Source organism: Podarcis pityusensis, assembly GCF_964106645.2.
Source record: "Podarcis pityusensis genome assembly, chromosome: 2".
NCBI lineage: Eukaryota > Metazoa > Chordata > Lepidosauria > Squamata > Lacertidae > Podarcis > Podarcis pityusensis.
Window position 1 is genome coordinate 72,059,685 of NC_138029.1, and position 27,394 is coordinate 72,087,078.

The window sequence follows — 27,394 nt, forward strand, 5'->3', positions numbered from 1 at the left end:
AAACTATATTCACATTCAAAGAATGCACATGTGGGAGAACCTGAATATATTTGGAGTGATGCTGTTACTTTCACTGTGTGTGCACATAAGGTTGTGTCAGCTGCTGAATGTGTGGTAGCATCTTGCAAACCATAGAGCAGCTTTCCCCAGCCTGGTGCCTCCAGATGCTTTCATCTACAAACTCCAATCAGCCCCAGCCAACATGATAGCACAGTTAAGGGATTACGTGAATTGTAGTTAAAACTATTTGTCTAATCAGCATATGTTGATCGGCTACCAGGTGTGTCACTACTTATGCATTATGCATCACCAAAAAAAGAAGACAAATAAGACACTTGATTTATATAAAAATTGTATATGCTGATTTAGAATAGAGAAATGTTTAGTATAGTTTAATAGAAAAATATGCCTGTTGTTTTTGTCCATGGAGTTTTCTTGGCAGTGGCTTGCCAGTTCCTGCTCATGAGTTTGACCAAATTGCGAGAGTGCCTGGTGTGCTCTGGCCCATGGGGTCATGAAGAGTCGGACACGACTAAACGACTAAACAACAACAACAACTAGAAAAATAACACATCTCACCACCATGGGGGTAACCAAGGGGGGGCGGAGGCAGCTGCCCCTCCATCAGGTAAATAAAAACACCTAACTGAACAATGACATGACAGATAGCTCAGTTCTGCCCACCCAAACATAAAGTCTGCACCCCTAACAATCCTGGCTACGCCCATGCTCACCACTTTGCCTGTCGTGAACTCTGCAGCATTATTGGGATCAAACTTAGGTTGGTGGGCTCCGTCCCAGGAGGAGAAGAAAGGAAAACAGAGGAGGCCAATTGTTGGGAAATGAGGTCAGAGGAGGCGAGTTGTCCCCATTGTGCCTCAACTTCAGTTGCTTCGGAAAGGGGCGTAAGGATGCCAACTCTGACCTCTCAGCAGAGTGGAGAGCCTCGGTGGAGGCTAGGGAAAGCTGCAGGCTGCCAGGCGGAGAGGCACTCAGGAGGCGGTAGCATGGGCATAGCTAGGATTTTTGTTGGGGGGGGGCAGGCCTTTTGTGGTTGGGGGCAGAACCAAAGTTAGCTGTGTATTTTTATTTATTGGAGGGGGGAGCTGCCCCTCCCTGCCTCCCCCTTAGCTATGCCCATGAGCAGCAGCAACTGATCAGAAGCCTGAACAAGAGGGTGTGGCATTGTCACCTATAACTAAGCACAACCCCGCAGATGGGCATTCTTGCAAGATGAGAAAGTCGCATGAATGAGTGTGTCATGCCTGAGCTTAAAAGCTTGCCAGGAGGGGTGTGGAAGCTATTGCTTTGTTATTTCTATCCAGTTCTGAACATTTTCCCTGATTCCTAACCTTCAAGTAGATTAGTGATACAATTATTTGTTATACATCAAGCCAGTATTTATTGTGTCTTAAGAAATTGCATAATACAATGGGCCCGGAAATCCGGTAGCTGGCATAATGCATTTCAGAACTATTAGAGTTGCCATCTTTCAGAAAGTAAAATTCCTGACACCAGCAAAGTTGTTATTTTTAGGAAACCACCAAAATTGTTGAGCTTCTTTGGGGAAATCTAACCCAAAAATACCGGTAGTTATTTTAAACTTTCAGAGCTGTTTCCATACATCCGGGTTTTCAGCAAAAATCCCCTGATGCCATTTTTGCACCCCAAAACCAGGACATGTTAGGAATTTTCCTGACGTATGGCAAGCCTAGAACTAGCCTAACACTCCACAGAAGTCTTTTTTTTCTACCAGGCTTGGCTTCTTCTAGTACAAATGTATGAGCAATGAGCTTTTTAGAAGAGTCCCTGTGAAATCCCACCTTCCAAGGCAAATCATCAGTGAGATCACCAATTTCTTTCTGGAACTGGAAGGAAACTACTTCTTTAATAACCCTTCAGCTATTATTTGCATCTGCTGTTCCTAGATAGAAAAGACCTAATTGATTAACCTTCCTCTCAACTATAAGCAGCGCTTTTTTCTAGGGGTACGAAGGGGTACACATACCTCTAAACGTTTTGTGAATCTTTGTACTTTTGTACATTTACTGTATTTATTTTCCCCGATTTTAACTATTAAATGGTGATTTTCTTGAGTCAAAATGAGAGTACCCCTAAACAATTTTTAGAAAAAAAGCACTGACTATGAGTATTAAACATAAATAAATGCCTCTATGATTACAAAGGAGAGGGAATTAACTCTGCACTATGATTGTTTTCCTGAGTTGTTTAAACGTAGGAAAAACTTCCAGGATAGTCATGTTAGTCTGTTGCAGAAGAAGCTAGAAGCCAGGTATTACATTACTTTTTTCTTACATATGGGGAGATATTCCTAATAAATTTGGTGCTTGGATTAACTTTTACCACCCACCATTCTACATACAGTGGTACCTCAGGTTAAGTACTTAATTCGTTCCGGAGGTTCGTACTTAACCTGAAACTGTTCTTAACCTGAAGCACCACTTTAGCTAATGGGGCCTCCTGCCGCCACCACGCCACCGGAGCACATTTCTGTTCTCATCCTGAAGCAAAGTTCTTAACCTGAAGCACTATTTCTGGGTTAGCGGAGTCTGTAACCTGAAGCGTAGGTAACCTGAAGCGTATGTAACCCGAAGTACCACTGTATTAGCTAACTGAACTCTTCAGCCTATATTCCAAGGCAACTTGTTTCACATGATTCAATCTGGAGAGGTAGTCTAGGTGTTTGAACTGGCTCAGTTTCTAACGTGATACAAATAATTCTTAGTTTCATAGTTTTTTTCTAAACAAGCCAGGTTCCATTGCTGTGTGAAAACAGACCTGGAAATAAAATACTAGATCATCAACATGCTTTCCTTGGGGAACTATTCACACAATACCTTGGTTTGAACTAATTAGTTAGTTAACAAGCCATTGCTTTCAAGCAGGAAACATTTGAGCAAATATTTTATAAGTCTCCTAGGGCCTTTGGCGCAGGCCAAATGCTCTGCAGGTGGAAGAACCCTTTTTAAGCCTCTGATCTTCAGCCTCACTCTTGCCTTGTTTTTAGACAGTAAAGTGATACTCATTAAGAACTTGGCAGAACCAAAGACAAAGAGCATGGATCAACTTGCATACTGCAAGAAGTGACAGATTTGAACCTACAGGGGCCAGACCCAAGTCATGCATAGCTTGTAAACAGATTATAATCTGACCAGGTCAATAATTTTAGGCCCTTCAGGATTTGAGGCTGTTACTACTTTGAGATGTGGGAAGCTCCATCACGTTTGTCAGTTTGCCTCTGATGGGACCAAGAGAGCGGTAATACCAGGTCTGGTTTTCGTTATCACTACTACTGCATGGTTACTATAGCAACGCACTAGGCCGCACTGCAGAGTTTGCTTCATTATGGTATGGTCTGCATATGATTGCCTGTGTCTGTGAGGAACAGAGACACAAATCCAAATTTAAAGTGGGAATATGGGGTTCCTTTCCTGCCCTCTGCTTTTCATTCTGGATTAGCTTCCAAATGTACAGAAACCAGAACTCTACCTAGCGATCTCATGAGTCTCTATTTTTACTTGGGAATTCAGAGAACAGAGGTACATTTTTATTCCTTAAGAAAATATAATTCATACCCAAGAATCCTGTGAACTCAGGCCAGCAACCAGTGCTGAATATTTGAAATTCAGACCCACAGAGGAGATCCTGAGAGACTCTCACAGTTTGCTATAGCTACAAACCTTTGAAATAAAAAGTGCCTGTGCTAATGCCCATATGAACATGTTGAGGGGGGAAAGCAATTCCTTCCTTTGTTGAGTCTCAGAAATGGACATGTTGATTAAGGCAGAAGACCTATGTGCTTCCTTGGGAGTAAGCGCCATTGAATTTAATGGGATTTAATGCTATGCTACATATACTGGTTCAGGCTGCATGTTTGCAATCCTAAATAAGTTTACTACGTCGTAATCCCACTGAGCTCAGTAGAATCTACTTCTAAGTAAACATACATAGGATTATGTAGCACAATAGCCCCAGAAAATGAGATTATTAGTGCTACTATCATTCAGATAAAATCTGACAGAAACTGGCTCACACTTTAGAAACTAAAGTCTAAACTTTAGTATCAGATTTTTAATATAAAAGTATGCCTTAGCCAATTGTACTCAGAAATGGAAAAACAACATTGTGAAAGGAAATAGATGCTGAGACAGGTCAAACTTCTTCAAGTGCTTTATTACATCTACTCCAAACAAAGTTTTCCCCTCCTATTGACATCATGTAGCTCGACAGGTTAGTTTTTCCTATTACATAAATTTCTTTCCCTCAAGAAGATGGGTTTGCAGAACAATAATAAGGAAGGCCTGGGGAAGTGCAAAGTTGGGAATCCTCTGCAGCATCTGAAGACTTTCTGGCTTCTGCAAGCCAGGCTGAAAGAAGTGTTGGTGGGGTTTTTCTTTCTTTTTCTGCTACACCAGCTGCACTCTCCAAGCTATCATGGGCATGGATCTCTCAGGTGGTTCATGGGATTTAGGAGCCAGTCGATCACAAGTCTCCAGTGCCCTGCCACCTCCACCTTCCAAAACGGCTTGTTTCAGGAACTTTTTGCTCCCTACTGTAGGCAGGAGGACCACTGGAGGTAGTTTATTGCCCACTTGAGTGGAGCTGGTACCTCCATTGTACCCATCCTACCCCAAGCCATCACTTGCGGATGTGTGTGTTAGTATCACAGCCCTTTAAAGGTATACTGTCCAGATCAAAGGAAAAAATAGTACCTCTCTATTCAGCCTTGGTCAGATCACACCTGGAATACTGTGTCCAATTCTGGGCCCCACAATTCAAGAAGGATGTTGACAAGCTGGAACGTGTGCAGAGGAGGGCAACCAAGATGATCAAGGGCCTGGAAACTAAGCCTTATGAGGAATGGTTTAGGACAGGGGTAGGCAACCTAAGGCCCGTGGGCCAGATGCGGCCCAGTCTGGTTTAGGAGGTGGGTATATTTAGCCTGGATAAAATAGGTCTGAGAGGAGATTAGTCTGGAAAGGTCTGAGAGGAGATATGATAGCCATCTTCAAACATCTTAAGGACTGTCACATGGAAGAGGAAAGGAGGCTGCTGCACCTTTAAGAAGAAATTTCAATAACTGTAGTTTGCATAAGAAGTTGAAGTTCTCTGTTCTACATAGCTATTAAAAAGTGCAGGAACCCAGTGCTTCTTTTCTTCTGGCCACACTAACTGGAGGCTGTCACATCCACACTATACATTAAATGCACATAGCTTCCCCAAAAGAAACATGGAAACTGTAGTTTGTTAAAGGTGCTGGAAATTGTAGCTCTGTGAGGAGTAAACTACAGTTCCGATTATTCTTTGGGGGAAGTCATGTGCTTTAAATGTATGATGTGGAAAGGAAACTATTTGTTGTTAACATGCAACAGTTCCTGCATTGTTTCATAATTCTTAAAAAAAGGTAAAGGACCCCTGACAGTTAAGTCCAGTCGCAAACGACTCTGGGGTTGTGGCGCTCATCTCGCTCTATAGGCCGAGGGAGCCGGCGTTTTGTACAGCAGCTATCGGGACATGATTAATACATCTGGATAAGGTGGGTTATGATTTGCAGTTATGTAGCTAGAGGGAAGTTACCATATCAATGCCTGAGAAAAACAACTCATGACTTTGGGCAAACTATAAAAAATTGTCAAGACCAATTCTGTGGACGTAGAAAGGGATGCTAATAATAAAACTGTCACCTTCTGTATCTGCCTCACAACCACCGTTCTGATAATGACATCTCTATCAGAGTGTTTCCAGATGACCCAATAGCTTCCAGAGTACTTTTGGTATCCCTTCGGTTAATATTAAGCCTGAGTCTCTTATCATTTCCTCAAAGTAAAGTTATTGATCCAATAAACAACCCCCTCTAGCAAGAGAGGAAAGCTGCTTGTGAGACTCACAGCTTGCCTTTTAAGTTCTGTATCGATCAACAAACAAAGTGTTTCACCTGGTAGCTGGGCATGAATGAGGAATTAATCTTATATTCTGTTCCTTTCTGAAGGCAACTAGTTACTGCTTATGAAACTGCATCGTTCTTGAATGCCTATTTTCCCACAAATAAACTAGGTAGAAGAGTTATTGGGGAATTGTGCATGGTCTGGACCCTACAGCTACTCCTCTTTTTTGTTGTCTGTGTCATTAGACAGTGATAACAGCAGCAAGATAGAGTGGGGCTGAAGAATCAGCTACTTCTGTGCATTTGTTTCCCTAACTACCAGCTCCAGTTTCATCCATTTCCTTAAAATGAGGACCAAATAACCTTACAGTGGTCACATTCCTTGCTGGGCATGTGCCTACTACAACAAGTGGGAGACGGGAAGTGGGGGGCAATTAGAAGCCACGGCTGCCTCATGCCCCGATTTAGCAGCGCTGGGAGAACTTCCATTTTGCAACATGGCACTCCTACTCTTTCCTATTGCAAAGCACTAGCCAAAACCAGATTTGCTTAGCTTTCAAGCTAGAACTATATTAGGTTGTTCTGCTGAAGACAATAAACTCTTTGTTGAATCCATTCAATGTAGTAAGGAAATACTCACAGGGTATTTCTCCCAAAAGTTTTTCATGGGACAAAAATAATGGGTTGTACTCAACAAGTTTCTATTCAGAGTAGACCAAACTGAATTAATGAACCTAAGTTAGTCATGTCCATTAGCTTCAATGGGTCTACTACTCTGAGTGGACTAGCATTGAATACAATCCTATGACATGTATACCTGTCAAACAGTTTTCTAAACAAGCTGGATTTTTCTTGTTCTTCCTCCTACAAGGACTATTTGGTAAGCACTGTCATTCCAATGGAAGGTTGTGTCTCAAATAGATACAAAGCAAACCAAAGATAATTAAGATATGATCTCTCTTTCTACATGAATTCTCTTTGGGAGCATTCTCTGACATTTAGCGAAAGGCAAACCCCATTGGCTTTGGTGCAGAAGTAATCCAGATTTGTCAGATTATTTTTCTGAATGTCTGCTGAACATCTGAAAATACTGCAGTAGATCCAGATTATTTCTAGGCCAAAGACAATGAGATCTGCTGCACTGATATGAGATAATAGCATCATTGGCCCACATCAGCACACCCCAGATCTTCTCTAGACCTAATGTGCTGAGGAGGAGGTTTACGGGTCTGTCCTCCCCCATCACAAGCCATTTCTTCCCAACATTTTCCATCTGGAGTTTTCAATACACATAGTGGCAAAATCCATAATTTGATACCCTAACTAGAATTGTTTGTTTAAATGTAGGCCAGAAGCCTGCTCAAAATCAAGGGAAAATAAATTATGAGAGAAGAGACTAAAAATAAGCAGTTTACCAAATAGTCAAAAGAGTTTATGTAGGTCCCCTCAGGACAGGTTCACCAGCAAGAGTATTTTGTGCCAGACACTCATATCTAACTGTGTTTGTAGCTCATAAACATGCTCAGGAGCATTTTGACCCTGATGGTCAGTTAAGGGGGAATGCCTTTATTTAGCTTCCTATCGTGCTTTGCAGTTTTATAGTGCAAGCATTTCAACCAGATTGAACTAGTGCAACCTTGATGAAGAAGACGGGACTGAGCCTCAGGCCAGAACACTGGAACACATTCCAGCAAAATACATGTTCATCAATCTATGCTCAAGAATCATCCAGCACTTGTAATATTTAACTTTCAGGGAACGTCTTATTGATTTTATCAGGCTGGATTTACACATGATACTAATGCTTGGGGGAAATGCAACTTAACAGAAGTCACTCTCTTTTCTTGTTTTGAAGTTATCCTACCATCTTCTCCCTCAGGTAGTACATTATCTGCACAAATCAATACAACTCACAACACGTCTTTTAGAATTCCCCAGCCCCTGAAAGTTCCAACTAGTTTTTTTTAGTGTCAGAAACACTAAGGGGTAATTGCTGTGGGATGGGGATGCTAGTGCAAAAAGCTGAGGGCAGGGGAGTCTTCTGTACATACACTGTACAGTACTTGCAAAATCATCTTCTTGAAATCTAATAATACGTTGATTTTCGATACATCGTGGGACTTCAGAAAAAAATTATAGACTAGCTTTCTAGTTAGAGCAATTCGTCTCTCCTACGCTATTTTTTCTAGAAACTAACTTAACACCTCCAGATACTGTCTCTCTCTTCACAATGTCTTCATTCCTGATTTCTCTTTTTTCACTCTGTTCTGCCGCCGTCGCCGCCCCCCTCCCTGATTCCAAAGATAATGTGCTGTTATGGTTGTGCACTGCACCCAAATTTCCGCTTTCAGACTTCTGCTTCTGCTCTTAAAAGTATGTGGAGTCCTCTTTGTAAATACTTAAGGGCCAGTATTAACCAGTGGCAGCCCAAGACAGATTGTTACCTGAGACAGAGCCCAGATGTGACAAACACACATCCCATGTCAGGGCTAAAAGCCTGGGTGCACCATTCCAACCCCAGTTAGAGGCACTGTACTGTAGAATTGGAGGGGATCCTAAGGGTCATCTAGTCCAACCCCCTGCAATGTAGGAATCTTTTGCCCAATGTGGGGCTTGAACCCATGACCCTGAAATGAAGAGTCTCATGCTGACTGAGCTATCCCTGCCTTCATCCATTATGGCACAGTCTCATGGGGCCTGAATCAGGTTACTTCACCCATTTGCCTTGCAGGTTCAGTCCTGATATTCATTCACAATTTGACTTTTTTTTAACGCATATTAACAAAAATGGGATCTTTCTGTTTTTTAAAGTATTTTTATGTTAAATTTTCAGATTATACACTTCAAAATAAACATATTTCATTATAGCCATACATTCAGTGACTTCCCTCCTTCCCCTTCCAAGGGTCTTTTAATTTACCCACCATTCCTGCATAGTTTGTATATCCGTCTAATTCAGTTCTCCAATCTTACATCCCTTTGCAATATATTATACTGTTGAATTTACCTTAATACTGGGAACATTTTCAACTGTCTACAATTATTTTGTACACTCAGCAAAAGAAATCCACTCCTCTTTAAATACTTGCTCTTCTTGCGCTCTTATTTTACTTGTTAGACCTGCTAACTCTGTATATTCTGTCTTAAATTACCAATCCTCCTTCCTAGGAACCTCCCTCACCTTCCATTTTTTGGCTAACAAGATCCGAGCCAATGTTGTTGCATACATAATTAAGTTTTTTTGAGACCTGGGTATCTCTGTCTGCACCATTCCTAACAAGAATGCTTCTTTTTGGAGGGGAATGTTTTAAACATTTTTTTATCTCATTATATGTCATTTCCCAATATTCTTTAACTATTTTGCATGCCCACCACATATGAAAAAAGTTTCCTTCCACTTTTTTACATTTCCAACACAAATCCGATTTCGATTTATACATTTTAACTAATCTACTCAGGGTTAGATACCATCTATGAATAATTTTCATGTAGTTCTCTTTCAATGTGTAGCATACTGTGAATTTCAGGTCTTTCTTCCAAAGATTCTCCCAGAGCTTTAGTTCTATATTATATCCTACGTCAGTTGCCCAGTTGGTCATTGAAGCTTTAACCAGCTTGTCTTTTGTTTCCCATTCCAATAAAAGTTTGTACATTTTAGACAATAGTTTTTCCTTATTCTGCAATAACTCTCTTTCAAATTGTGAACTTTGGTCTAAGAAACCATTTTTCTCATCTAGTTTAAACATGTCATAAGGTTGATAATACTGTAACCACTCAGTAACTTGTTTCCTTAGTTCGCCCATAGGTTTCAATCTGCGTTTACTCCCTGAGAAGTCTAGCAAGTTTCTATAGGTCACCCACTGTCTATCCATGTTGATTCTCTTGATTGTAATTGCTTCAGTTGGCAATAACCATAGGGGTGTTTTTCTTTCCAGCAAGTTTTTATATTTCTCCCAGACTCTGCACAAATTCCTCCTAATAACATGGTTCATAAAATTCTTATAGGTTTTAGCTTTCCCATACCAAAGTCATGCATGCCAACCAAATTTAATATCATGGCCTTCCAAATCTAAAACGTGAGCATTTTTCAATACAATCCATTCCCTTAGCCAACACAAACAAGCCACCTCATAATATAATTGAAGGTCTGGCAGGGCAAAGTCCCCTCTTTCTTCAGTATTTATCAAAATGTTCTCAGCATCTAAGAAAATTAAAGCTGTTTGTTTTTTGTTTCTCACTTCCAGGTATTCAATCAAATTTATTACATTGTCTTTCAGTTGATGACCTGGAAGAAAACCTGTTTGATCTCATTGTATTAACTCACTCAAAACTCTTTTCAATCTATTAGCTAAAATTGCAACAAATAATTTGTAATCACAATTAAGTAGAGAAATTGCTCTATAGTTCTTAGTCCTCATTAAGTCACAGTCTTGTTCATCAGGGTGCTATATGCATTTTTCCATGATGCTGGGACCACTCCTGTCACCAAAATTCTATTCATAGTGTCCTTGAGTAGTCAAATCAATGCATCTTGAATTTTTTTATAATAAATTGCTGTAATCCCATCTGGGCCTGGTGCCTTAGCCGACTTCATTCGACTTATTGCCAGCTGCTGTTCCAACAGTGATATGGGTGCATTTAAAATCCTCATTAGATACCTTAGGTATATTACACTCATTTAAATAAGATTCCATTTTCTCAGGTTAAAAATGGGATCTTTCTTAATCCAGAATCCATTTTTAAAAAAAATAATCTATTGTAAACCTGTATTTTTAGCTGTTTCTGTTTTATCTGTCAGTCACCTTGAGTCCCTGTCAGGGGAAAAGGCGGGACACAAATAAATATATAATTATAAATCCTTCCTAAGTTTGTAAACATCTGAACTGGTGGTTGTTGTTGTTTAGTCGTTTAGTCGTGTCCGACTCTTCGTGACCCCATGGACCAGAGCACGCCAGGTACTTCTGTCTTCCACTGCCTCCCACAGTTTGGTCAGACTCATGTTTGTAGCTTCGAGAACACTGTCCAACCATCCCGTCCTCTGTCGTCCCCTTCTTCTTGTGCCCTCCATCTTTCCTAACATCAGAGTCTTTTCCAGGGAGTCTTCTCTTCTCATGAGGTGGCCAAAGTATTGGAGCCTCAGCTTCACGATCTGTCCTTCCAGTGGGCACTCAGGGCTAATTTCCTTAAGAATGGATGCGTTTGATCTTCTTGCAGTCCATGGGACTCTCAAGAGTCTCCTCCAGCACCATAATTCAAAAGCATCAATTCTTCGGCGATCAGCCTTCTTTATGGTCCAGCTCTCACTTCCATACATCAGTACTGGGAAAACCATGGCTTTAAAGTTTAATTTCACCACTGATATGCTGTAGTAATATCTTGTTCCCATCCATGTTGGCATGATCTTGCATATACCTGTGAAAAACATTTGTTATTTTCTTGCTGTGATGCCCTTTACTCAGGGAACAAGAGAGACACATTGCAGAATTCTAAACAAGTAGCAATTTTGGCCTTCCCTATGGGAAGAGGGGAAAGACAAGCTGCTTTATCTACTCCTGTGCTGCTGTTTGGTTTTTAAATTTGTTTTGTTTGAACTTTTTGTGATTTTTTTTCTTCCCATTTATGATTCTAACCCACCTTTGAAAAGTTGTTTTTTGTGGGCCATGATAGAAATAATTAAATAATAATATATTTTTGTTACATTGATCACTAATTTCTATAACATACCGTTTCACAGCATAGATTGCAGATTCTGGTTCCCCTCCCACACATTCTGAATTCCCATCAATGGTGTTTGCTGAATTCAGGCTATCTGTGTCATATTCTCTGGTTACCTTTTGGTGAGGTTGCCAGAAGTTCCCTATTTTAAGGGCTGTCTCATTATCTAGGAAAGTAGAACATAAAGGAGAAGATCCTTTATTTCTGGGGCGTAGGACTTCACAAAGCAGGCCCCCAGAGCCAAACAATGTTTATTTACTTTGGATATTTGAAATTTGGCAGCACAGTCTTCATCCTCAAGGAACAAGTCACAGGGTGGGATTGGAAAAATCTCATTGCCCCAGAGGCTGCCTTTCACAGTGTAACAACCCCCTGTCCAATAAAGCAAGATGAAAGAGCACCTTTGCTGCCAGAGTGAAGTAAAGTGAAGTAAAGTGATTAAGAGCTCATTAGACCCCCTTCATGCTCTTTCTACAGCTCCTCCTCTACACAAAGCACCAAGATGAAGCTAATGCATCTAGACAAGCGAACAACAAGAGGTGATGAGCCCTCCCTGCTCAGCATAGAACTGCAGGCAGTGGTGGGTTTGGGGAGAGTCAAAGAGATTCCACAATTCTCTTCGGCTTTTTAAAGGTATTGTGCAAATGGCACTGAAATTAGAAAGTGGTAAGTAGAACATGGAGGGGCGGGGGGGGGGGAGGGATGAAAAGGGGTAAATATATCCTAAGTCTTAGGAACATGAGGTGAGAAAAAATCTTATATAGGTGAGGATTTGAAAGAGTCTATTGAAAACCAAAATAGGATCATTATCACATGGGGCGCTGTGGGTGGACAGTGTGAGCAAGCCATTAATTGCAAAACGATTCACACTGCACCCCTGTGTCCTCATTCTTGAACCAATTTGCTTTTTCACATATGGCTGAGTGACTCAGGACATGCTGAAATGACTGTTCATTTGCAGCAGGTTCCTTTGACACAGATCAATATGGCTCTGTCTCACTACCTATATAGAGACAAAACCACCTGGTGAGGTTACTTAGCCCATTGCAAGTGCTTATTCAGGGAACTCAGCCATGCTAGCGAACAGCAGTTAATCTAGCACTTTTGTCCTAAATGCAATCCTAAATCCCCATTGATTTCAATGGTGATTACTTCCACTAGCAAGCGACCACACTACATGTGATACTCAGTTGAAGGTAGTTTGCTAATGACTCCCCCACACCTTTTACAAAGAGTGCCTTCAAAACCAGAAGATCTGCATGGAGGAGGGAGGAAAATGCCAGAGGGAGAAAAGTTAAGAAGTGTCTCACGTGGGTTTTCCACTTTATGTTTCAGCCTCCATAGCTACATTTTAAAGAGAAAAATATGTCATGTAAAAGAGTGGAATATATTGTTTCTAGCAACTTTCAAATTACTTGTTGTGAGGGTGTTTGGTTTTTTTTTTTTTTTTAATGTTTATTGCTTTTATCATGGTGCTGTCTGCCATCTTGAGCTGCTCTGGAGAGGAGGGGCAGGTTTTAAAAAAATAATCACCACCATCATACAGGCATCGTTTGTGATTTGGCCCTCATTCAGAGGCAGTTTTAGGGTAGTGCAAGTGGGGCGGCCGCACTGGTTACTGCGCTGCAGGAGGCACCGCAACACTGCTGTAGAATTGAGCATGAGAGCCGGGGGGGGGCGGGATTTGGCGTTGCACAGGGCGCTGCTGGAATTTGAGAGCCCACCACTGCCTCATTGCATTCAAAATGGCAGCTTAAATTGGTGCCTGGCTGGATAAGGGCAAACAAGCTGTGTTTCTCTCAGTTTAGCAAGCCCACTTCCATTCTGTTGCACTGGTTCTCCTAATCTGTTTGTTTCGTTCTTTGGTTCTCTCCATAATCAGCAAAAAGTGAGGGTGTGTATGAGATAAAACAAATAGCATGAGTGATTGAGTCAGAGGAGAAGTTTCTGATCTTATTTTTATTACTAAACCCTGCCTAGAGGACAAATGTAGTTTTACCATAAGTGTTTTAGCTGCTGATACAGGTTCTCAGCCCATGGGAAACAGTGAGGTTGAAAAGCCTGGCTCTCCAACCTTCCCCTTGCATAGGCAGCTACCACATTTTCCTCACCCAGGGTAATCGTTTGTGTATTTAATGTTCATCCGGGACAGACTCTTATGCCTTAGGAATTGCTGTCAGCTGTGTCAGGTGCTTCCTATATTTTTCACGGTATTTATACTTCACAAAGAAGGACTACAATGAGCCCTTTCTTGGTCTGGTATAAATGAATGTGATTAACTTAGGCCCATTCATTTCAGTGGGTATACTGTCTGTATGGGTTGTTAGGGGAGTGGTAGTACTTCTGGCGGGAGACACACCATGCTCCTTCTGGGGTAGTTTGTCCAGCTTTGGTCCCCACCCTGCACTCAGCTCTCATCTGTGGCTCCTAGAAACTGTCAGTGTGTGACAGCGGCCACACACCAGGAAATGGCTTCAACTGGCCAGATAAACCAGGTGAGGGTAGCCGATAGGTCTCACACCCTTGGTGAGTTAGGGACTTCGCCTGCATGCGAAGAGAGGCTCCAGTAGATTGAGCGGACAACACCAATAGTGGGTCCAATCATCAAGAAGGCAGTTTCTGCACATGCTGTGAGGAAGTGAGGGCAGATGGGGCTTGTCAACCTGAGAAGGTAGCCCATCTCAGAGAAGGAAAACTCTGACCCTAAACCTCTGCTGCATTGCAGGATATCTTTGGGAGAAGAAAAGGCTAAGGAGTAAACCCTACACAAATCAGGATTCGAGTCCCTAAGACAATTTGTATGGCACTTTGTACGCCTCTTTTGGCAACTCTTGCAGCCATGCTGGTGCCAAACATATTGCTCTGCTTTCCTTTGCACCACATCAGTGAAGCTGAGAGGGGGTGTTGTTGTCTGGGCAGCCCAGGACCTCCATACACACTGCCCAGGCTAGTGTCATGGGGAGGTCATTTTGGTGCTGCTAATGCAGTGGTTTGACTTCACCCCCAAGGGTGCACTCCATTGTCTCTCAGTGAGTAGAACTTTGCTGGATACAACCCAGAGCCTCTGTGCGTGCAATTCGTATCTATGTAGGCTATATTCAGAAGTTCTGATGCAGAAGCTAAGGGCACAAGCTTAGTTTAAAATGGGTTGGATGTCCCGAATGGGACTTGTCTGTGACATAAGCTATAAGCTGCTGATTGTGCTACCTTTACTGGGAAGACACTTCTGTAAATGGCGTTTCCGTGGACCTGGCTTCCGTTACGGTGTTCCATTACACCAGAAGCAGTTTAGTCATGCTGGCTACATGATCTGGGAAGCTGTTTATGGACGAATGCCGGCTCTCTTGGCGTGAAGCAAGATGAGTGCCGCACCCCATAGTCACCTTTGACTGGACTTAACCATCCAGGGGTCCTTTACCTTTACCTTACTTGTGTATGTGACAGCACCATCACTAGACTGAACAGGCTCCTCTGAGGGGCTCTATTTCTGGCCCCTTTCTTACAATGAACATCTGTGTACCTGCTAAATCAGTGCCTGTGTAAGAGCCAGATCACTGTCTCCAAATTAACCCATTTGTTTCAAGAGGATCAAAATCTGGCCTGCCCCAGCATTTAGATCTTCTCAGCACATACCCTGTCTAAAAGGGGTCAGTAAGCAAGTAGTCCTCCCACAGCACAACTATTCTTCCTGGAAAAGCCAGTCTCTTTTCATTCTGCATGCCTTTTGAGAACATTCAGCTGTATTTCCACATTTGATTGGAAATCCCTGCAAAAGGGATCAGGGCACAATCCTGACAGGGCTGGCTTTCCTCAGTTCCATTTGTGGCCTCCTGCAATTCTCACGCCTACCCCCTGGTTTGGGGTTTGAAGATTACCGGTGCAGGCAGAAAACAGAAATACAGAAAGCTGCCCTTGGTGAAGTTGCACTTCTAAAAAAAAAACAAAAAAACAAGGTAGAGGAAGTATAGCCAAGTGCTGAATTGTAGCTGACAGTTTAGCAGGGGCCCAGCAGGAAGGGGGTTGCTTTGAAGTCACAAAGCCCAAAAGCCTTTAAAACACTTTCCCTTTTGGGTTGCATGCTGTGCTGTACCAGTTAAATACTTTGAAGGTTTGGGGCTTATATGTCTGGATAAGTCCTAAGTCTCCAGTTTGGTGAAGGTCATTGGTCTTGAGGGACAGTGTATATCTAGTCTGAGAGTGAGTTCATGCAATCAATATGTCTGTGGTTGGTTACCTGCCGTAGGAGCAGACATCTGTCAATTTTTAAATATGCTTTCTCTCCAAATGGGAATGTGTGGATATTCCATTAATTTTACTTTACTGGAAGAGAAAGGTTGTTGTAAGTGAGGGCTGCTACCCACCCATCATCCACCCCAAATACATAAAACAGAGGAGGTACATTTAATGGCTGTGTGGAATATGACTAAAGCTTTTGTTCAGGGGTTATTCATTAATAAAAATTTCATTCCTGATTAAGAAAAGGAATGAAGAGAGATTGGCATTGTTGAATATGGCAAGGGAGTTAGAAGTGAAGCACAAATAAAGGGTTTAGTGAGGGTTAGAAACTGCAAGAAAAAAGATTAGAACATTGGACTATAGAGGGTGGAGAAGGTTTCAAAATGTACAAAACTAATGTTTTAAGAAAGAAGTAAACAAGGTAAATGAATGAGAAAGAAGATGGGGGTGGGGAACAGAATAGCCCCCACCCCCACCCCCCATCTGAAGGTCAAGAGACAAGCACTTTATTTTGAATGGTTTAGTGGTTGAATATTGGAAATGACTTATAGTCAGGACTCTTCAGCATAGTTTTATCGGGTGATTTATATAACAGGTCTGGAAATCTATCAGTCTTCATTCATAAGAATACTGACACTTGTGGTAAAAACATAAATCACATTTTGTATACTTTTGCAGTACATTAAAAAAAGCACTAAACATTGTAAGATACTGCAATGGTGAAATTTTCTGGTCTAGTGAATTTTTCTCAAGATTAGTATATTTCAGATAGTGCAGTGTATAATTAGAAGGTGGAAATACAGTTCTTGCCATTAAACAAGAACATGATGAGCTATTAGTTGTCCCAGTAACTGAACAAAGAGTAACAAAAGCATTATATATATATATATATATATATATATATATATATATATATAGGCAACTGATGGATTTTGGTTCACACGCGCACACACCCCACACACTGATTTGAATTGCAAAAAAATGCAAAGACAAAGGAAAACAAGAAACTTTCTCATGAACTGCTCCTTGCTGCACCCCCCCCCCCACCTTAGGATTACCAGCTAATTATCTATTTACACCTGTTTAGGTCTGAGATGCACATAAAATGTGGGCAGAGATGGAGATTAAGAATCAGGGAAATGTCCAGTTTAGTCTGAATTCTATCCAAAATTCATTCTCCCCAGCTGGCATACGTTTTGCTAACCAAACCACTACCACTAACTAAATGCATAGCCATAGAAATCATTGATGAAGCACGTCAAGTGCCCCAGCTGGACATCAGCTACGCACCCCCCCCCTCCCCGTCAATACACAATGGGTTACGGTATTTAAACTTAAGAAGAACCTAATCACAGCACACCACTCAAAATATATAGCCCTGGCAAGAGAACACAGACACATAGAGCTGTTCTTAGGTCTACAGAAAGCAGTGCTATAACTGGAAGGGGAGGACTAGCCGGGGGTTTTGCCCCGGGTAAAGCCTCCAGAGGGGCGCCATTGACGCTCCCAGCTTGTGTGTGTGTGTTTGCAGATGCACATGAGTGATGCCAAACTGGGTCTTTGACCCAGGTGAAATAAAGCCTAGTTTCACCCCTGCAGAAGGACTTCCCAGAGGCATCTAGCTGACCACTGTGAGAACAGGATTCTGGACTAGTGGGGCCATTGACCTGATTCAGCAAGCTCCTCTTTATGTTCTTAAAGGGGATATAAGGGGAAATTTGGTGATGGGGAACTCAGCACAAACAGAACACCTTGCACAAGCAACAGAGAACCAAGGCTAGCAGCAAAATATGAAATTGGTTGATTTGATTTGTTATATTTTTATGCCACTTTTCATTCAAATGAATCCCAAAGTGGCTTACAAACAATAACTAATAATAATATGATAGAACATAATAGAACATCACACACGCAGCATAAATCATATAAAGTTCTGGAGCTTTTCCTGTGAAAATGCGCTCTTTACCACTGAATCAGAGCAAACTGCAGTCCACCTAAACCCCAAATTGCTGTTTGTTGTACTTTAGCTTTAAAGAGCAAGTTTTCACAGGGAAAGCTCCAAAGCCAAAGAAGAGAGAGAAAGAGAGTGCTCAGACAGGGGGCTTTAAAATGCCAGTCTATGCCTGGAAAGTGCAGGGCAAAAGTTAGGTGTAGATAAGCCAACCGTCTCCAAACTCAGTTCCATTCCTGTAACTGGAGCTGCAAGGACATGGCACTATACACACAGAAGCAGAGCAAGGTTACCAAATAGGAGACCGTATTTCAAAGTATGACTCTAAGATGCACAAAGAACTCTCAAACATGGGGGCGGGGAGCAGAGCGGCACCCTGAAATATGGGAACACTGCATCAGCAGATTATAACAAGCCCTCCCACAGACAAAGCAGAAGATAAGTACATCGTATGCATAAGGAGGCCCTGCTGCCAGAGAAATCCCTTGGTCTGTGCTTTGTTCCATCTTTTTTCCATTTATCAATGCAAGTGTAGGACTCATACTTACATAGAAACATCAGTAGATATTCTTCAAAACGTCCTTTGCTTCTGAGTGTATGAGTACATTTTAAAATCAAGTGGGTGGTCTCAACCAATAATATAGAAATAATTATTTGATATCTACACATTGCACAACTGAAGCTGATATACTTCTATTCATTTTATTAGTTCCTCATAGGGAAGAAACTTATTATTTTTAATTAAATCCCTGAATTGAATTATATCTCTTGCTTCCCATTCTTTAAAGATATTATGTTCAACAAGAGTGGATTTATGCATATGCATTATGTATAGCTGAGGCTTTTTCAACAAAGCTTGATCTTAGTACATACTTAAATATTTATCCCAAACTTTAAAAATCTAATTTATGATAACATGTTTCTTAATTCCGTGTAATCTTTCTTTCTTTTTAATCTGCAAAGGGATTAAAGTATGTTGAGGTTTTAAATCTTCCCAATTAAAAAAATTTCTTTTTCCTAAAGGCTGGTTTAAAGAGCATTATGTTGAAAAGCATAACAGCAGCAGCAACAACAACAACTCAATGAACCAGGCAGAGCAGTGCCTCCTTCTTGGAGATTCCTGCTTTTTCGTTGTTCCAGTCAAATTTATCCTCAAGTTTTGCCATTCATTAATTGATATTGTATAAATTGAAAGATTTTGTGTAAAAAGTTAATTCTTCTAAAGCAGGTACAGTAGTACCTCGGGTTACATACGCTTCAGGTTATATGTGCTTTAGGTTACAGACTCCGCTAACCCAGAAATGGTACCTCGGGTTAAGAACTTTGTTTCAGGATGAGAACAGAAATTGTGCTCCGGCGGCGTGACAGCAGCAGGAGGCCCCATTAGCTAAAGTGGTGCTTCAGGTTAAGAACAGTTTCAGGTTAAGAACAGATCTCCAAAACGAATTAAGTTCTTAACCCAAGGTACCACTGTATTTTAGTTGCAGAAATTATTGCCTTTATGCTGTCCTAATAGAACTACCATGGGCCATTTAATTAGGTAGGTTTGAGTCAAAGGTAGAAAATTAATTTTAATATAGATCGCCTGGATCCTATAGCAGATTAATTCTAAATCTCTCGCCAGAGTTTTGACTTGAACTCAGTAAGTCAGGACATTTGGATCTGAACAGTTAACCATTCTTATTAGGAAGTAAGTCCTTATTCAATCAATAGCATTTTAAGGGGGGGATTGCCAGCAGGATTTTCTGTTTCCAAGTACACTGCATCTGGATTGGCCTCTTCCCCACTTGCAAAAGTGGAGACAAAGTTGCATGTGCTTAGCTTTGTGTCACATATAAATCTACATGCTTTGCAGTTGGAATGGAAACTTCAGCAGGTGAAGTTTTACTCAGAATGGTATTCCCATTGAAGAAAAGGCTTTACAGGACAACTCTTGTGCCAAAGTAGCCTCTGTGGGTTTTCTTTTTTGACAGTCCATGGTGTTTGGAGTCAGATCCAGAGCTTTAATTATATGTCCTGCTAGAGCAATGATATTTATCTACAGGAGAGTCATACTTGAGGAGCAGGGGGACAGGATCATGTTGCTGGTTGTGTATGGCAAGTTCCTAAATATTTCTTCCCTCCTGACTGCTGCAGAATAAGAGAAGGAAACAGAGATTTGGTTGCTCCTTCCACGCCAGAAAAAAGAAAAATGGGAATGTGTAAATATGCACTATCAAATAGCTCTTTTCCGGGAGAGAGAGAGTAAAGAAGCAGCACTGGGGATTTTGATGTGTTAAATAATCATAAACCCAGCGTCAGATTATTTGTCCAGCAAAGCGATTGCACAAAAATTGAATTCAGAAACAGGCTTTGGGGAATGTAATGTTTCTCAGTACAAATGAAGTGCTTTCCCCAGGATAAAGTGAGCCAGTTCTTCTATGACAGCCTTCCCCGTCCTAGTGCCCTTAGGAAGTTTGGATTACAAATCCCATCAGTCCCAGCTGATCTTTGGGTGGCTGAGGTGGCAACCCATCTGTGTCACTTCTGTTTTGTGATGTAAGAGGCAGGCATTTGTTTGAAACCTTGTGATTATGTCATTCACAGAACCTACCACAAGAAGGCTTGACAATTAGCCTTTTCTCTGTTCTGTTGGGGGCGGGGGAGCTTTGTCTGCTATGAATTTCATGTATCAGTGTTTCCGCTTAAGAGCTGGCCCTCAGGCAAAAGAGAATGAAAGTGTTGCTTTAGATCCCCAGCAATTGTACCTCTCTTTGTAAAGTAAGAAACCTCTGCTGGCCCAGAGTGGCTGGGGCAACCCAGTCAGATGGGCGGGGTACAAATCAGTTGTTGTTGTTGTTAGAAACTTTTCTTTCAGGTAACCAGGGTTTTGCTTCCTGAAAAGTTGACAGCTCCACATCACAGTCTGCCACCTGCCCAGTTCTTTTTACTTATTTACCTAAATGCCCAAGCTTTTATTATTGCTTGATGGCCTATTCCTTGTAGTGTTGATTAAAAATCAAGTTAAAAAAACCCATAGCAATCCCAGTCATACAGTATCTATATTTGTTTCATATATATCCCCATCTTTCATCTGTTATGAAACCCAATGTTCCCATGTAGTCCCCAGGAGGTCACCCATCCAGGCACTGCCCAGACCTGTTTGGCTTCAGTAACATGGTGGCCTCATGTGTCTTTTATTTGTTTGTTTATATTTTATTTATTTTTACATTTATATCCTATCTTTCCCCCAAGGATCTCAATGTACATGGTTCTCCTGTTTCCCATTTTACCCTCACAACAACCCTATGAAGTAAGTTAAACTGAGAGACGGTAACTGGCCCAAGCTTCCTGGTTGAACAGGAGTTTGAACTCTTGTCTCCCAGGACGCAAGTCCATTACCCTAACCGCTGCACCACACTGGCTCTCTTCTGACCAGCACTTCTTCACTGCAATGACAAATGCCTTCATAATAAGTGTTTGTTATTGTAAGAGTCAGAAAGGATTTCTACCCAGCTTTCTAATGTTTATGCCCAAATGGGGAGGGTGGAAACATCATTAATAACTGGTTCCCGAGAGCCAAGGTCAGCTATCCCAAGCCAAGCTGCTAAAGCAGCAGCACCCATTCCTTGCCCTGCCTTCTCGGCCATCATGTATGAGTTTAAAGCCAAGTCATATAGAGCCCTGAGATCTGACATGAGCATTACTATCATCTTAGATTGTGAGGCTTTGACAAGGCTCAGCACCCCAAATTTAAAGGAATTTATTATAACAGAACCATGAAAAGACCCAGGACTCTCACCCCAGCTGCCACTCCAGCCTCTGCTGTGTTTTTTACCCAGCCCTTATGACATTGCTCTCTAAAGGCCTAAGAATTCTTAACCACATGTAAATATCAGAAATCCTGTTACAAGAAAATTCAGGTTTTAGAATGGAAAACTTGTTTGTATTACTTTGATTATATTTCCCATAAATGTATCTTATTTTATACAGTCTGCTTATACCACCACCCCATCCCCCTATCCCCTGCCCAGGAATTTAATAATAATGGTTTAGACATAATAAACACTGAGAAGCACAGAAACTGGGAGCCATGGGGAAGGGGTGATGCATTTCAATTTAATGACCGAAGAAGACAGAAAGCAACATAGGAAATGAAAAGGATCTTTTGGATGTGTCCTCAGTCACAGCCAGATCAGGAAGCTGAAAGCGGACTTTACAAATCCCTTTAAACCTTATTCTGATTCTTAATATGCTTAGGAAGAAAATTCAGGCTGTTGCTAAGGATTGATTGTTGTGCAAGGCTGATCCAAAAGAGCATGAAATTATTTGCATGCTTAAAGTGAAGTTTTATCCCCACTCTAACTTGGCTTCTCCCGTTGTATTTTGGTAAGGACTGAATATAGATGAAGTGGAAGGACAGTTTGAGGACCCGGGTGAAAGGCGGGTATGGGGAGATCTCACAAGGTGAGAGGCTGTGAGAAGAGAGGGATGAACCTAGGTAGGAGCTAGGAGGGCACACCTTCCTGTGTAGGGGATGAAAGTTAAGATATAGTGGTGAAAGAGGATTTTGTAGTTTCTGCTTCTTCTTTTTTTAGTTTCTTTCTTTTCTTTGTTTCTTGTAGATTAGTTTGTTCTTTTAATTACATTGTGAAAACTTTAATAAAAACATTTCTTCTTCTTCTATTATAATTGTTAATGCTGTTGTTGTTGTTAGGCTTCTTTGACGGTAGTACCATCTTCACATAGTCCAATCTGATTGGCTACATAACAATGTTGCTAATCCCAGAAAGAGCATATTTTAAAAGGAATTGTGCTGAAGTTGGACACAATCAGATTTCTTTTGTCGGCAGGTCAAGACACACCTGTTTGCCAAAGCTTTTGGAAAAGCAGAGTGAGATAGTGTTTTATGCTGATTATCCCTTCTCTACTGTATTGATGTGATATGGCTGTCTAGGACTAGGGGTTGTGTGTCCCAGAAACAGAAAGTGCTGCCCTGCCCTGCCACTGCTGCCATAACATTACTCACTCTGCCATCTCCACCGCTGGCAGGGAAACAGCACTGGCATTGGGGCCAATTTCCAGTGAACCCTCTGCAACGTTTCACATGATTTCAGCAAGATCTTGTGAGATTTTAGGAGAAATTGGTGTTGCCTCAGGGGCTTCTGCTGCCTGAAGAGGTAGCTTCACTGCACCTAATAGGTGGGCCAGCCCTGTCCAGGACCCTCACAATCTGGAACGCAGAGGCCATGGAACATGTCTGCTTTTGTAGAGGCTATGCTTTGGAATCTCTGCATGACAATATGTGGTGGATATATGCAAAGTATTTCAGCTTCCAGCGCATATCACTAGACTGTCTCCATATGCCTCTCCAGTGGAAAGCTGACACTTAGCAGTCCTTATTGTTATTGTGATTTTCCTGCAAGCAGACCACTGAAGTGTTGGGAATTCTTGACTCCCACCTTCACCTTTCCACATCATCATGCATTCCTCCATATCTTGCTATGGAAAAGACAGACATTCCCACTTCTGGTTCATGTATTGCTTGAGAGTGAGAATGAAGGAGACCTTATCAGCCCGTAATCCCTGCACTGGGCTGCTGCCAAGTTCCCCAACTCCCCAAAGACATAATTATCCCTTCACATTCTCTTATTTTACCAAACTCTATATCCACTTTAATCCTAGCACTGAAACTGGCCCATCACCTGGCGATGTCGTGAGGTGGTTGGACAGCTAAACAGGCATGTCAGGTCCTTCCGATTGCAGTGTTTGTCTTGGCTGCTGTTTGATGTTGACCCATCAGCCATCTCTGCCAGGAAGGGATTGGAAACCTACAGGATGTTGCTGTGAAGCTAACACCGAAACTACTCCTTGACAGAACTGATGGATTTGATGTTGACTGAGAATTGGGAGAAGGGAGGAGGATAAGACTGGATAAAAAGAATGGGTGCAACTGAGGAGGTTAATCTAGCACTGCCTTAATGGGAACTGGTAAACTCCCCATTGCTATCTTCAAGCTGTGATCTCAGGAAGCCTCAGGCGAGTGGGAAAGTTTGTTAGGGAGCATCCCAGGAACAAAGGGGTAAAATTAAAAAGTGAAATGTGAATAAGGCTGGAGGGGATTTGTACTAGCAAAAATGATATGATGCTACTGTATATAATTCAAAGAGAGATAAGAATGCATTTTGGAAAGTACCTCAGTATCGTTTCTAAACTGGAAAGCGTCCTTAACTCATTGTTAATTTGGTGGATGGGGAAAGTGAATCACTATGATTATCCCAACATAGGGAAGGTGTAGGGAACCTTTGGTGCTCCCAATGTTGCTGCAACTTTCATCATCCGTGGCCACTGGCCACATGCACTGGTTATCTCCCGCTTGGACTACTGCAATGTGCTCTATATGGAGCTACCTTTGAAGGTGACTCAGAAATTACAGTTAATCCAGAAAGCAGCAGCTAGACTGGTGACTGGGAGCAGCCGCCAAGACCATATAACACTGGTCTTGAAAGACCTACAATGTCTCCCAGTATGTTTCCGAGCACAATTCAAAGTGCTGATGCTTTAAAGCCCTAAATGGCCTCAGTCCTGTATACCTGAAGGAGCGTCTCCACTCCCATTGTTCAGCCTGGACACCGAGATCCAGCATGAAGGGCCTTCTGGCGGTTCCCACACTGCAAGAAGTGAAGCTACAGGGAATCAGGCAGAGGGACTTCTCGGTAGTGGCACCCACCCTGTGGAAGGCCCTCCCATCAGATGTTAAGGAGATGAGTAATTATATAACATTTAGGAAACACCTGAAGGCAGACCAGTATAGGGAAGCTTTTTTAGGTTTAATGTTTTACTGTGTTTGTATACATGCTAGAAGCCACGCAGCGTGGTTGGGTAACCCAGCCAGATGGGTGGGGTACAAATAATTTATTATTATTTATTATTATTATTAGGGCTGACAAGAGTTGTAGTTCAGCAACATATGGAGGGTCAAAGGTTCCGCACATCTGACACTGGGAACAGGACTGTGTACAGGAAAAATAATAATAATACTTGGATCTGAGAGAGTCACCTCAAAGCCTTCGCTGAAGCAATTGTCTTTTCCATTGACAACAATAGAAAAGATAATAAACTACTTATCACTTTTTATTTTTTTCAGAGTTGATAAATTTTCCAGACATAGTAAGGAGGTGGATGAAGGAGCGTGATGATTGGCCTCCAATACTTGCATTTCTCACAAATTAAAGTAGGGGCCATTTTTTAAAATGTACATGTACTCTATACGAAAATCAGAACTGCTTTGTTTGATCAGACCATAGCAAAACTGTTAATTTGAAGTTCTAGTTCACTACCCCTCTCCCAACAGTGCCCAGTCAGCCAAACATGTCTGGAAAGCTCAGAAGCAGATCATCATCTATTTATAAACCACTTTCCCACAAAATTTTGCCATAAGTGGCTCACAACATATCCAAGGAACAATAAGTTAAACAATTTTTTTAAATTAGAAAAAATAGAAACCACCATAATATCAATAAGTAAACAAACAAACAAAACCCAAACCATATGACATTGGAGAAAACAATACCGATAAGGTAATGTAAATTAACATCATAAACTAATAAAAGAAACAATAATAAAAGAGGATGGTGCAGTGCGATCACTCCACCACCTCGTCCCTCTCCTTCTTAGTAAGTATAAGTGACTCAGTGGTCAGAAGGTCAAGAAATGCCACTGCCCCACCATGCTATCCACTACTGGGATAAAGGGAGCTAATAAATAGGTGCCATGGACACTACTTTCCCTGAGGCCTAACATTTTTCAGGAGCCTACCTACCTGATCAGGGGAATGAGAATGGAAAAGCTCTATTTCCTGGCCAATTCTACTCTCTAGATGCCCCTGTCTCTCTTTGAATTACTCTGCCTGCCTTGCTATCTCTCCTAATTCTTTTCCTATGAATAACTGCATGGTTCATACCTGCTTCCAGATTATATATTAACTGAGCCAGACTTTTCAAGTGCTCTCTCTTTCTGAATACCATTCAAAGAGGTTAAAGCCCCACACTGAGTGGCTTTGAATCCATCTGTGTCTGGGTGTAAGGTGTTGCCAAGAGCATTCTTTGCATCCTTCCACCATGAAGAATGACCATGATGTCCCAAGAAAGACCATGAACACCCTTTAGAGTCTCCACTGCATACACAACATTGTTTAGCATCCCCGTTAATACCTCTTTGCATACTAGTGAAGGACAGTATTCCAAGAGGCCTCTGCCCTAGCAGATACCTCATTACAATCAATTTTGCATCTTTCCTCCTCTAGCCTCAACAGGAGTGCTATTAAACATAGTGATGACTGGTGCCCATTTGAACTGGTGGGGCATAAATTAGGGAGGCAAATGGTAGGTAGAGCCAGAGACAATGACAGGCAGAGCCAATGAATTCTAGTTTTGACCCAATCCTCTTCCCTATTGAGCTCTTCAAAGGTAAAACTGAGACTAAGGAAGGGAAGCTGACAGGCAATACCTCCCCACATCCCCCAGACTGTTTGTAAGTAAGAAGGCAGGCAAGCGGAGCAGTGCCCCATTTGTTCTAACGAAGCAGCCTCTGCAGTTCAAACAAAAAATTAAAAATCTTGTTGTATTAACTATGAATGCAGACTTTATTTCAGTTTTCAACGTGATCCCTTCACTTGTCTAATTATTTCACATTAGCCAAGAAGGATCCTAACCACACAGAAATGAGCCACTGTCACAGCAATTTCTCTTTGAGCAACCCACTGGTGCTTTTCTTGTTTCCTTGCTGCTAAGTGGAAAAGAAAGCTTTCAAATACTAGCTGTGAGACACCAAACCTTCACCTTCCTGCCTTGGTTAAAATGCTGCTTCCACGCCAAGGAAAACTACAGTGTAAAAGAGCCAGATGTTTGCAATTAACTGTCTGACATTCTCTCTGCCCTCCTGCTATGGCACTTCTCAAGGCCAGTGAAGAAAAACGTGTATCAGAAATTCAGGTTCCAAGCCTGAGCGATGCAGTGCAGAGTTACAGGCCTGTCATCACTCCTGGAATGAAGGACGCCCAAAGAGATCTGGGATTACACTACTCTTCACCTTGTAATAAAAGGCCCCACTCAAGCAAGTGGCACCCAGGAGAAGCATCTCTTATGCAATTGCTGCAGATGGCAGACAGCACAGAGAAGATTCAGGGAAGGGAGGGGAGGGAAGGAACAGGAAAGGAGCTTGGAACCAGAGCCATGACTGGTTGGTTACTGATCCAGTGAGTCTGGGTCTGGGTGGAGGGGATAGGGCTTGCCTGTGTGCCCCTCTACACACTTTTAACCCTCAAACATCTGAATAGGGCTAAAGACAACTGGTTTCATATAAAATGTGTTTCATGTTATTCTACAAACTGAACAATGAACCTGTGCCAAAAAGGACAAATTGCATAGATTATTTCAAGGTTGACATTCCTTGCCCAAAAATCCACTGTGTGGTCACTTCCAAGCTGCCATTTTGTCATGTGCATCCTACATAAAATATGGCCATGGCCACATTCACATCATACATTTAAAACACAGTCATTGCTTATTAGAAAAGTTCTATTCCCCTCGCAGAGCCATAGTTTCCAG

At 41.8% G+C, this 27,394-nt stretch overlaps 1 long non-coding RNA gene across 2 annotated transcripts in view; it reads left to right on the forward strand.

Moving 5' to 3' along the window:
• LOC308472042 overlaps positions 1–27,394 on the forward strand; it is a 67,571-nt gene that overhangs the window by 31,498 nt on the left and 8,679 nt on the right. The window contains exons 4-5 of one of the 2 annotated variants that reach the window (XR_013983262.1): positions 12,098–12,253; positions 23,472–26,956. This is a non-coding gene — a long non-coding RNA (uncharacterized lncRNA). Of the gene's footprint in view, positions 1–12,097; positions 12,254–23,471; positions 26,957–27,394 lie in introns of those variants that run through there. The other variant, XR_013983261.1, reaches the window with a different exon arrangement.